This window comes from Dermacentor andersoni, chromosome 9, assembly GCF_023375885.2.
Source record: "Dermacentor andersoni chromosome 9, qqDerAnde1_hic_scaffold, whole genome shotgun sequence".
In the NCBI taxonomy this organism is placed as follows: domain Eukaryota; kingdom Metazoa; phylum Arthropoda; class Arachnida; order Ixodida; family Ixodidae; genus Dermacentor; species Dermacentor andersoni.
The window spans coordinates 123,731,353-123,744,761 of record NC_092822.1 but is presented as its reverse complement, the minus strand read 5'-3'; the positions used below and the strand labels follow the sequence as shown (position 1 = coordinate 123,744,761).

Sequence of the window (13,409 nt, the reverse complement as noted above, 5' to 3'; positions counted from 1 at the left end):
CTGATTTTCGAAAGCCAGCTTCGCCGTATTACAGCCATGATATGTGGTAAAGCATATGAATGGTGCAACCACGGTTTTAGTTTCGCAATCGATTGCACAGCTAGGCAATTCTCGTCTCAATGTCCTTCGAAAACAAAAAGTGTTCGTTAGAATCAGATAAGTACCACAATCGGACATTGTCAGCTACCGTTACTGCTTGAAAATCTTTCACGGGTGGGTCAAAAATAGGCATTTCAGAGAGATGGCATTTGTTTAACGCATTCACTGTCCCCTAAGCTCTACTGAGACATGGGCTGCCACTAAAAGGGGTCATTATTGGGGTCTGGTCAAATTCGCATTTTCCGGCGAATGTCAGTCTTAGGATCGAAATGATGAATGTTTAATTTCATAGAAATGCATGGGCGTCGGCCAGGTTCGAATTAACTGAAAAAATTAAATTAACCGGAGTCAGATTATTGGAAGTTTACTATACACCCTTCTTTGTTCTCCAAGAAGTTGCCATTTTAATATGTAGTTTTCTTCTATCAGTGTGGCAATGGTGCTAAATTTAGCATTTGTTTGAATCATCCATTGTTCCAAGGACAAGCTACAAAGTAGGGGCACACTTTGAGACTTGAAACATTTCAACATATAAAGGCAGGGCATGTTAACATCTGTACAATTAACATAAGTTGGCTGTATTGTCTGCAAAGCATGTGGTTGCTTTTTTGGAATGTGGTCTTTCTGTAAAACAAAGTTGCATTTGTTTCAAATAAACTGCTGAACCTTTGCTTGTGTGTTTTCCTGTGCTCTTTGTGCTGATTGCGCTTTTGAAAGTGCAGTGAGCAACTGCAGACTGAAATGCACAAGGCTTCACTTTATAATGCCAGGAAGCATTTTGGCTTGACAAAGGAGCCTTAATTAACCCCTTCCATGCACACACTTTTTTGTATAAACACATCAAATGAAAGACAGTGACCTCTTCTCATGTATTTTAAAGCCTGGCAGTGTTAAAGACAGAGTGAAGTTGTACAAATACAATTTACTGTTAAGTATTGCTGCTAAAACCTCATGCTTGTGTATAGTATATGCATGCAGTGCTGGCTATGCCGTGGTAGAGCCGTGAAACAGCTTTCACTACACTGTTTGCTATAGCATTGCTGTGTTCTGCAACCTGAGGTCAAAACTATAAATCTCTAGATGTTCAGCAGTACAATTGACAGATATTTCCGTATGTTCGATGCACTCCTGGCCAGGGACTTCTCGTCCTGTAGGCAAAATAGATGGCTGCCTCGGACGCTGTTTTGGAAAGAGCGCAGCGTACCTCGAAAGCTTGCTCACAATGCTTCACCAGCAGGTTTTGCCAGCGAGAGTGGAGGGGGGCACAATAATTTGACTTTACATGGTGAGGCACAATACCTTAAAATGCTGCTGCTTCTGGCTTCCACTTACCATGACATGCTGGTGCACCTCAACATGGAGCAACCCCATTTTACTAAAATTCTGAATTCTTCTACCAACATGGTGTGGTGTGGCTATCTATGATCACTGTATAAAACCGGGGCAAACAGCATGTCTAAAAAGTACAAAAGCTGGTATAACTGTAATGAATGACCTGCAGTCATCCGAAATGTGCAAAATCGCAAGAATTGGCCAAACTCAAACACTGCAGAGTTTAAGTAGTCCTGGCACAATTTTTTTCTTATGCGTGTGTAGCTGTCATTCAGTTAACTACACTACAAAACTTCAAATTCCTTCTATGCGCAACAAATATATCCTTAACGCCAACATTTAAACATGTGCCAAAGGCAGTGTGGCCCCATAATCTGGTGACAACATTGCATGGTAGGTCACAAACAAATGATGCATGCTGCAGTTCATGAGTAAGCCATGCCATTATTAGGTCATTGAAAACTGAGCATGTTAGGACCACTATGCAGCACAACATTGGTCTTTCTGTCTTGGTGCACACTGTGGAGTGGGTGCATGTTAAAAACCTCAGGCGATTAAAGTTAAGCCGGAGTCCGCAACTATGGCATGCCTCGTAATCGTATCGTGGTTGTGACCTATAGAACACTAGAAGTAAATTAATTTTAATTTAGATGTTTGAGAAGAGTCATAAGAAAATTTATTTAGTGAAGCAAGTCTTAGCACACATTAAGAATCGCTCAAAGCACATGCAGCTTTCAGTGGCATGGTGTGGCCATAAAAGCTGCCATTTGGAACCAGATTAATATAAAAAAATTCAGTCCAAAAGTTTAATGTCAGTGCTCCTTTACATGTAAGCATGAGGGACACATCTTTAAAGGCATCATCTAAATCCTGTGGAAGTATTTATTGGTGAATATCAAATGGCCCTACATCTAAGGAAGTTATAGGGTGTTATGATAACAGGAAGCCACAAGATTTTTGTTGTGCACTCTTCCTATATAGGAAGAGTGCACAATATAGGGCAGCAACAAAATAGTTGGGCCTAGTGAAGAATTCATTCAAGATCCTTGCCAATTTGGCAGGTTCACTATGATTAGAGATAATGAAGGCCAAGCACCTTGAAATGCATGCCCAAACCTCATCAGCATTGCATCACTTATTTCAAAGAACTTTCATTTTGTCATTTTAACAGATTAAAAGTTCTCAAAAACCTGCTTGACTGGTTTCAAGAACTTTTCGAGAACGGTTTGGTTCCATTCGAATGCAGCATTGTAAGTTTTAGTGAACTAGACCCATCTTTACTGATATGCAATTAGGTAGATCAAAGCAGATGCTGTGAAAGTGCATGTGCAAGAGTGTTTGGAGTGGGCATTCCTGGGTTATGTTGCCAAGAAGGGAGTTTTGAGCTTAATGCACACAGCAGCTATAGATATGAAAACCAGCACTTTATTATTTTTTTAGATACCACAGACCTTTAACAGGGCTTGAGCTAATGCTGGTCATAATCTACTATAATTTCCACCATATATGGCCCTTGTCATCACAAGCTTTTTTTATGGTCCTACAGTTTATTCCCGCTGTGTACAATCAAAATCTCTGCCAAAGACAACAGAAACAGTATGATTGGAAACTGCAGAATTCTCCATCTGCGGAGGTGGCTGGCTGATTGCCGTATTAGATGCTTTGTGAGCTGGCATTGATGTGTAAATCTCAACTCATCTGCAAGCATGCAAAATAGGCTTTGGGGTACTTTTACCACAAGAAGAGGGACTAGAATGACTGTTGCCTGTGACATATGGCACATACCCATGACGAGGGATCGGCTAGGATTCCCCATGAATACAACATCAAATAGCTTTATATTCCCACTAACTTGATAGTACATAATACTGATATGTAAAAAAATAAACAACAAAGTAACTGAAAAACGAACAGGTCTACTACGATTGAGCCACAAGGGGAAGATAGAAACATTTGTGTTAATTGTATGAAAAAAATGTGCCTAAGATGTCATCTTAGCAGCAACAATATGATCATGCACAAACTAGCATTGCTCTTCAGGCACACACCAGGCTGCTCACACCATATTCTACAAGATTTGAAGCCCAACAGGCAAAAAGGGTGAATACCTTCAGCAGAAAAGAAGAAAGTTATTCTATTCCATATCCTCACATGAAACAGCAATATTGTTACAAGCCATTTTCACACATTGAAGGCATCAGCAATGTGATGAAGACAATTGAAGCACTCATGTTCTTATTTCCATTGCAATACAAACCTACACTTGGTCATATGAAGGTGCATGTGCCAAATTCAACCGTGTAATGTTATGAGGCACATGGAACAGACATTCCAAGGAAGTGAAATATTTGTAATGCAGTTACTTAATTTGTCCAGTCAGAAGGGAAATGCGCTAAATACAAAAAAAAACCTACAGGCCCACTATGCAATGCTTTTGCCAAACTATCCAAAACTTCAATGTGCGCAAGTCCACAATGACCAGGAAAGAAGTAAACAAATTTCTTGAAGATGGAATGAAAAAGAAATGTTGCAACAATTGAGAAATGAGTTCTTTGCTTTCTAGTGGCACACGGATAGACAGTCGGTGGGCACGATTTGAACTTGAATTCATGGCAGTGTTGCAGGGGCAAATACCACTCATACTTCCGAGAAGCGTCAGTTACAATGCTGAGTTGGAAGGGAAACTTTACAAATACTTCTTCGGAAGTTCAAACATCTGACCAGTAAGTAGTTGAGCATGACTAGGGGAAATATGATCAATTTCACAAATAGCACCATTCCAAAAGAAGTGGCACACTGCATTGATTTCTCAGGTGACAACTATTTTTCGAAAAGCCTCTGCGCGCGTTAATACAACCTGAGGCAGCTTAAATCTAGGTCACATGGAATCGAAAAATACAGCAGCGGGTGTAACACTTAAATTTGCTATCTCGCGAACATGAGCGAAAACTTCAATTTGAAAAGGTTTGCTCGAAAGGAAAACTCACTGCCGTAACGCTGCTACCCATCGCCAGTTGTGTGAATAAAAAAAAACATCTGCACGATCAATAGACACTTCGTCGATATTTGAAGCAGATCGTTAGTGAATATCAAGAAATGTGCACTGGATAAGAGCGAAACATCTAACCGACTGACTGACGGAAGCAAGGCTCACAGGATCAGTTTTCTCTATCTGCACCGATAATGCAGCACGTACTGTGCAATTAAATCGCCCGTAATGCGCAGCAATTACCGCACTCGATTGAAGTCACCATCGCAGCGAAGCGCTATTTATTTCAGTACCACGAAAAACAAGGTATTCACCTAAGTACTGCGGCGGTTTACCTGTCGACAAGCCCCTAACTCGCATATGACGAAAGCAAATGTCACGGAGTCCAAACCCACGATTGCTCAAGTCAAACTGCGCTCGCACGAATATCGCGCACGCTATACGCTTTCGACACGCACAAAAGCGCGCCAAGCGCGCGCAGAACGTCTTGCAGCCGACACGACGGCAATGGCTAATCTACGTTCGAGAGTAGCTCTTTCAAAAAAGTAAAAACAAACAACAATGTGACGTCACATCTTGTGACGTTACAAGAGTTGTTCTCCTTTCTCACCTTCTCTCAGCTCACGCATGCGCAGCGATCACGGAGCACTCGGGCGCGATGTTCAGGTCAACAGAGACGGCCGACCAGGCAGCGACGCAGCTGGGATACACTGACTTGAACCGGCAAGGCTGGCGGATTTAATTGTTGTAGCTTTGGTGAAATCCAAGGCAACTGGAGCCTAGAATACAACGAACAGGACAAGCCAGATGGACTCGCAGACTGTGACTGTGAAAAAACTGTGTTTTATGTTCTTTCTCTCCTTACTTTCTACGCCTTACTTTCTTTCCTTTTCGTACTTTCAACATCTCCTGTGGCGTTGACAAACGCCTGCCCTGAGTCAAAAGGGATCAGGCCCACTTACTTACTAAGAAGTGCTCGGCTGTGATGAAACAACGGGAGCGGGAGCGTTAGCTAGCTCAAATGTGCCGAGGTTTATGTTACCTGCTCACCACTTGGATTCCTTGTTGGTGGCAATTTATAACTCAAATCAACATTAGGGGGCGCTGCGCAGCCTGGCCCGGTCTGGCTACACTGTGCAGCATGGCGGCTTTACGGAGGTACCCGCGTGCGCTGTCCTTGCTGAAAATATTAAGTTTCTTGCAGTGCGATGTTAATTCGCGCTGTTTTGTGGAGGGAGAACGAGTAGTGGACGCCCAGCACCTCATTTTAGTCGGTACCAGTGGTACAGTGGTAGTGAGGTAGAAGTGGTCGCGCGTGTGTGACAACCTCCGGCGTGACAGCGGACCCACACGAGATTGTGGTGAGAATCACCGAAGCATTCCCGGACCCATCGATCGTGGAGGCAAAGTGCTCGTGCACTGCTGGATTGTCGCAAAAGTACAAGCACATCTCAGCTGTTTCTCCTGGCACATTTGGTGTTGTTGTCAGTCCCTTTAATGTTTCATCGCTACATTGCGTTTCAATGCTGTTCATATTGCAAAGATTGTATAAAGTGAAATGTTCATGTGCATGCACCGTTGTAAGCAGAAGAGATCCTATTATGTGCCAAACTGCAACTTAGCTTCACCTCGTGCTGTGGCGCTTGAGGTCCCCTATCACAATACATATCCTGTTTTTCTTTGTTGTTTTTTCCGACATGACTCTTCGTTTCCTGTGGCTCATACGTTATTGTTTCACAAGTTGTGCATGAGCAACTGCGTGATATCAGCGGCGACTCAGGCAGAACTCACGAAACCAACTTTTCTTTGTTGTCTTTGTTTGTGCCCTTCTTAAAGGGGCCCTGAAACTGGCATGCTGCATAATATAGATACCACAACCACCACAAGCCCTGTCCGCAGGCCGATCAGACAGCCGTGTGTATTTATTGGTCTGTAAGTGATGTAGCTCCAGGCGTCCATCTCGCGTTTAGAGAGTGCCACACGTGCCTGAACCACAAGTAGCAATGTGACAGAAAAAGAAAAGAAACTTGAGCAGGGCTTTGCTCCCTTGCCATGCACCGTGTAGCTTCCAGCAGACTAGCTGAGACGAAAGGAGAAAGCAATGCATCGGTGCCATAACTACTAATTCCGCTTACACTTCAAGGATTCAAAAATTTTTTGCAGCAGGCGATGTCCTTTAGTAGTGAGGTCACTATGATCTGTCGGAAAAGTGTTTCAGTGCGCGTTTAAGTGCTTGTTAAGTGCTTTAAGTGCATGTTAAATTTTTATATATCACTTGCTTTCCATTTATTGATATGTTGACAGTACGGACAGCTCTATATGCTTTCTGGAGGTCAATAATTATCATTCACTGATGTTAAGTCTGCACAAATACTCCCCATCTTTTATTACTGGTGATTTAGTTATGCTTCCCAGGACAGCCATTTGCATTGTATTCAACAAATTGGGAAGAAGCATAAATTATGGTACATATAGCAGCTTGGGACATCTGAATGAAACCATTCTTTCAGGGCACTCAACTCTGGTGGCCAAACTTTCCAAATATTCACGCATGCAGGTTTGACACTGTTCCATGTTACTTCTCATGTTCTGTTTGGCAAGATAAACCCTCATATGCTAAAGAGTGCAACAAAAATGGGCTCTAGTAAAATGTATGAGGCAAGCACCTTGGCACTGATTACAGTGAACAAAAATATTGATTGCGTGTGCATTATTTTGTGAAAAAATACAAGGCAAGGGACAACAAACAGCCATTGAAGAATAACCACAACTCTATGCACACGGATCATAAGTGAACTGCAAATATCTCGGAATACCATAAGACGAAAACTTGCATCACAGTGCGTAGCGTGAATAAGCACTTCAATGAAGAATAGAAGCTGCAAAACAATGGATTGGTAATTTACAAAAAGTATGTTGAAGTTGAAGTCTGCAGGTTTCGCCAATGCAAACAAGTGTAGCATGTAGATCACGTGGTAACGATCGTGTCCTAAAAGTATGAAACGGCTGAGTGGCATAAAAAATGCTGGATTTCCAAACAGAAGACCGCACGCCCTTACTCTCAAGGCCGCCACGCTTTGACGGAGCCAAGGTCACACGCACGAATGCCTCTATGCAAGCCAGGCTACTTGCAATGTCGCCAGCCATGGCACATGACTTCAGGTGAATCACCTAATGTCGAATATACAAATGTGCCACTGGAATTGTGAAGAACTTAAAAAAGAATGCGGGGTACGACACCGTTCGTGTGACATGGTCTCTTCGTTTTGGTATTGGAGAAGGCAGGGAATGAACACTTGCTCCCCCTAGTCGAGGCAGAGACATAATGTCTGCTGGTAGTAACGCTTGCCTTGTGGCAGCATGGTAACAGCACAGGTTCTTCCATTTCCCGAGATGTGGCAAATTTCCTCTTAGAAATGGCTTCAGGTACTCGGCTTGCAGAAGACAAGGTTGTCCAAGTGACATCGCGTGAATTAATTTGAAAATCTTCGAAAAAAAGGCTTTCTAGACGGCACCTTACAAATACCAGTGTATAATCAAAATTTGCAATAGGGCATGGTGAGGAGCCCTTACGAGGCCATGCACAATTAAGTTTTCCTAACACAGAAAAAAGGTAAACTCAGGCAACATAGCAACACATGTTAAGTTCAAATGGGCTGCAACAATACACAAGATTGTGGAGATGTAAAAAAAAGCAAACAAAACTTTAGAACAGGCTATAGTAAGCAAGTACACAATGGAAATAAGGAATATAAAAAAATTGTTGGAGGGGAATTGACGTTCCAAAAGTGAACCAACACCACCAATTTAGGAGGGCACTATAAGAGATTAGTTTGCAATGAAGGAAAAGACGTGCTTTCCTCACACTTCCCACTAGTTTAAAGGGGTTGAGACACCAATTGTGAGGCTATAAAAAGCATACTGTAGGCTTCCTGTGTATGCAAAGACACAACATGAAGTGTTGGACACAGAAAACGTTTAAATATATTTTAATTCGCTTCCAAAAAGTGCCTGAATTCTCGTTCTCGTGATCGAAACCCATCGCTACCGCGATTGACACCGATGTCACTGTGTTGGAAGCACAACGAAAGTTTTCGTGACGTCATACCACATTAGAGTGACGTGCAATGAGTGGTGACCCACAGCACCGGGCAAGCCTAGAGAGGCTCGAGTCTAGAGGGCAATGAGCCGCGTCAGTCGTAGAGTGATAATTGGAGCTGCCGCAGCTAGCCAAGACAACTGTCGGTGTGGTTGTGTTTGCCTGCACTGGTACAGAATGTATGCGCGAGACCAGACGATGCAGCAGTGTGTGCATCACAGCTTGGTGGGCCCACGTGACCAAGCTGCCTAGACATTGACATCACTGTCCAGCTCTGCGCCCACAAACCGAAACTGAAAATCGTTCGCATAAATAATGCGACATTAATTTATTTACTGAGAATATAAGAATATTCAAATGTGTACCATGCTTCCTGGAGCAATAAGAAACGTTTGAAACAAAGAACGCGCAGGCCACAAATTTCATGTCTCCACCCCATTAACGTGACTTATTTTGCCATACAGAGACTGGCTGACGTGTGTCTTTGTGTTATTGGTTTTGAGATGAAGCCTGAAATTCTTGGTAAATTGTTTCAGAAATAACGCAATTAATGCTGAGAGGAAGATAATACTTCTGACAGGAACAACATGCTTTTAGTTTCTAATTAGCTACGCAATTAGATTACCAGAGCCAAACCACTTGATCTGTAAGGGGACAACCCAACAAAGGTCTATTTCAAATGTAAAATAAGGGCAAGCACTGGCTTCACCTGTGCTGGTACGGAACATGGCGCTTCCACTCCTTTAAAGTTTTTAAAACTTCCTTCCATGGAAAGCACGAACCACTTTTACGATGCACATAATACGTTTGGGAAATGTGTTGATGCAGGACTCGCAATCGATGTGTTGCTAAAATCGGTGATGAAGGGTTTGGGATGCCTGCATCTATTATAACAATGTCGTCAAGTAATCCTACCATGCCCCATGGGATTCTTGTTGACAACACTTTGAATATTTTCATTCGCTGTATAGCACGCTCTACATGAACTCTTGCTGATGCTATCTTTTGGGTCCCAAGTGAATCACCTTTTGCCATCTGCTTTTGTTTTCTGAATGGAGGCCTGATTAACTCAATTAAGTTGTCCGCACAACTGTCATCAATAAGAAAGCTATGGTCCGCCATTATGGCATCTTATATCGGGTCTAGTTGCTTGATGAGGCAGCTTTGCTCGAACAGGGCCTTGTCTGAGGTGCGGCCTCCATATCCTTGGTTGGTTTATGTGGGCACTAAGACCACTTGGTGTAACAGCCACCATATATTTAACCGTGAAACCTTTCATATTGAAGGGGTAGGTCTGTAATGCCTATCGCAAACAGTTGGGCTGGCCAATAGGAATTATGGTGCAATCTACAATGACACGCACGTTACTGAACTGTTTAAAACAGACAGGGAAATGTTCAACATCTTCTTTTGGTGGCACAGCCACAGTTACATTTAAAATTTCAGACATCAACTGAGCAGTCGCTGCAATTATGTTGCTACATGTAATTATAGAACAGTTAAAAAGGTGACTCAAGAATACAGTGGAAATATTATGCTTCAATTTCACCAATGTCAATGCAATTGTTTTTGCACATAACTGGTGCCGTCCTGTAAGTGGATGAATTTTTGTGTAGCACGTCACAAGAGCATTCAGAACATCGAATGATGGCAGGCCTGTGAACGTATTTGCGTTGCTACTATTTATCGTGTCCACAAACTTCTGTGGAAAAGAACCCGATGTCACTTGGACAGCCTTGCTTTCTGTAAGCCTTGTCCCTGAAGCCATTTCTAGTAGGAAATTTGCCACATCGTTTTCTTCTATTGAGTACACTGCCATTAACGTCAGGGGGCCAGGTTGGCAAGCACATTCCTGTCCCAAAACAAAAGCAAGAGTTATAATGTCTGACATAACTGACGCAAGATGCAGCTTCTTTTTTGTCATTCCAATAATTCACGTCAATGTGTTAAATTCAATGTTGGGAGTAGAAAACCGAGGGTTTTTGCTTCAGTTAATTTGCAACCATCACACATCACAATGCTTTTGCGAAGTAAATCCATAAAGCATGCTGCCGGCTAGGTAAAGACAGCTACCACATCACAAATACATAGAAAAATAAATTGCCATATTTGCTATGTCATTGTCACTTATGGTGTTTGCAAGGCTTTGGTCCATGCTGTTAGGGGATGGTAGACTGTCCTGCAATGTCAGATAGAGTTCAGTCCAAGGAACCAGTGGTTAATCAATGTGTGCACAAGTTGCAGTTAATGTGCACCCATCACACACCACGTGATACAAAGCTTTTACGAAGTAAATGCAGAAAGCATGCCGCCGTCTAGGTAAAGACAGCTACCACAACACATACATATACAAAAAGAAATTACGATATTTCCTTTGTCACTTATTTGGTCCATGCTGTTGCTGTCAGAGGTTGGAAGATCGTCTTGCAATGTCAGACAGAGCTTAATCCCAAGGAATTCGGTGGGAAGCAATGTGTGCAAAAGTTGCGGGCAGCCAATTTACCATGATGGTCGTGCTGACAGGTGCATGGGGCAACGCCTTTGCTTCTAAGGGATTCAGCAGTTTCGTTGCTTGATTCATTCTGTAATGCATTAAAAGCTATTGACATTTTTTATTGCATGCTTGTAGCCACGGTGTATGTACCATAAGCATATAAGTGCTGCACTATGCGGTCAAATTAACTTGCTCTGGCTGACCGATACGCACGTCGGCGAAGTCTTGCCAGTGAAAGCTCTTTCATACGAGCATCCTTATTCTCATCATAACATGACGTCCTTAGCAGGTTTTCAGTTGTTATTGCATTTTTTTTTTTCAGCCGCCGTCTTTGACATGCTAGATCTGAAAAAAGAAGTGAATTGTTTACGCTTCATTTTGTCTCAATGTGGGCTGCACCCAAAATCTTTCTTCTTTTTACCCCAGAAACAAGGCCACAATATTTATAAAAAAGCATTTGCAAAGAAATGAAGCACAGGTTTGAGTGTCCTGGGCTATGCAACGTTGTACACCGAATGTAGCATCTGCAAAATGTAGCTGAAAGCTTCTCATGACAGATAGTACAGAGGTGCAAACACCACCACATCACCGGAGTATTTTTGCCACTGACTTGGGGATGATTTAATAATACGGATAATGCTAGTTTAGGTACTAATACTGCATATATATATGGGACACGTCAGTAGACGGCGGACGCTGTAAAGTTTCCTCGCAACTAGCAGACGCGTGTAAAATTGACATGCAGCTGTCGCGTAAGTGGCAAACTTCTGCAATGAACGTGACAGGCTCGCCGTCGGTGCAAAATACCATATGGGCACTCTTGAGCGCGTCGGAGATTCTGAAGTGCAAGTGGCAAATGCATAATCAGACGCGCTGGGAAGTGCCCGTGTGCAGTCCGCCTGTGCTGCAAGTTCATCCGCGCCACGCATGATATTTATTGCGCTTTAGCATGCCACATACGTGGCACGTTTACACTCAACCCTTCCCGAACTTGCTAGTACATCATTCGTAAACATTTGAATCTCCGACCCCCGTATAAGTTGCGCGAGACGTCCTGGGCGTCAAAAGCCTCCCGAGTTACAGCCGGGTGTAGTCAACGAGTGCAGAGGAGACGTTCCTCGCAGAAACCGCTGTGAAACGTCGAACATGAGCTCTAATTACAGCCAATGTGGTCAACGAGTGCAGAGGAGACGTTCCTCGGAGAAACCGCTGTGACAGGTCTCGAACCTGTGCTCGTATTTCGCGTTGCGGCTAACATATGCAGCAAATAATGCACAGCCCAATCGCCCGTCCTCGCTATCTGAAACTTGTTTACATAAGGTGCTACAGCGACATGTATAATGGCCGTGCACAATGCTAATGTATTAGGTTTGAGTTCACAAGTTCAGAATAGTGTCTCACATTGTAAGGATAAATTATCCCATACAAAATGCCGTGAGCAAACAGTCATTGTCAGCGTCACAGCCTTGCCGATGCGGAGGTCAGCGATCCACCTGGTTCTGCGGCTTCGGTCGTTCGATTCGGAGGGAAATGCGTGAAAAGAAATATCGCTGTCCTTCCATCCCGCTGACACGCACTGAGGAACACAGCAGAACTGCCTGGCCGTTCGCTTTTTCTTTGCTAGCAGCTCCATTCTTCCGTCCGCGACAGCAGCCTCTACGGCACACACGGCGACTGGACCTCTATGGCGTTTCTCTCTACAGCCGCTAGGCGTCGCATGAATTGCTGGAGTTGCGAATACTGCAGGCTGTGTCTAAGTGACTAAAAAATCAGCCTGCGATAAGGCTTCTTGTTAATGCAATTTTTGAGGGCAGCTGCTTTCAACCGTAGGCGACTGCATGCGCCACACGCAGTGTCGAACGGAGGCGGCTGTGCGTTCAGCGAACCTAGCCGCCGCTTCGGCAATCGAACACCGTGCCCGAGGTCGCCGCCGCGGTAAAATGGGGGGAAGGGGGGGGGGGCAACGTGGTAAGTGTAAACACTTACCACGTTGCTGGTCCAGACTCCCTCGGCACCGCGGAGGGGGACTCCTGCGGCGAGTCGTCGTCAATTTCACTTGACGACGCGGACGGATCGAAGGCATGCGCCTTTATCGTTCGTGGTCGTTCAGTAGGCCGCTCATATAAGTTGGAGTCATAATCTCCGCTCATGCATCACTCTCACTAGAACTTTGCATTTTGCACAGTGCAACGCGAGGAAAACAAAACTGCGCAGCTGGTCAGTTCGACCCGCGGCTGCTGACGGTAAGTGAGACGTCAGATCCGCCGGCTTGTTGTCGGGATCGCTTTGCGAGGGACGCGACGGCCGCTCATAGAGCTTCAAAAATAAAGCCATCCGCTCAAAAATAACCCGAATAATTACTATATACTATAGCAATCGTGTCTTAGGAATCCAAT

At 43.8% G+C, this 13,409-nt stretch overlaps 1 pseudogene; it reads right to left on the bottom strand.

Annotated features, from left to right (window-relative positions):
- Positions 1-8,067: 8,067 nt before the first annotated feature.
- LOC126529588 (uncharacterized) lies at positions 8,068-9,969 on the bottom strand (annotated as a pseudogene).
- Positions 9,970-13,409: the final 3,440 nt, after the last annotated feature.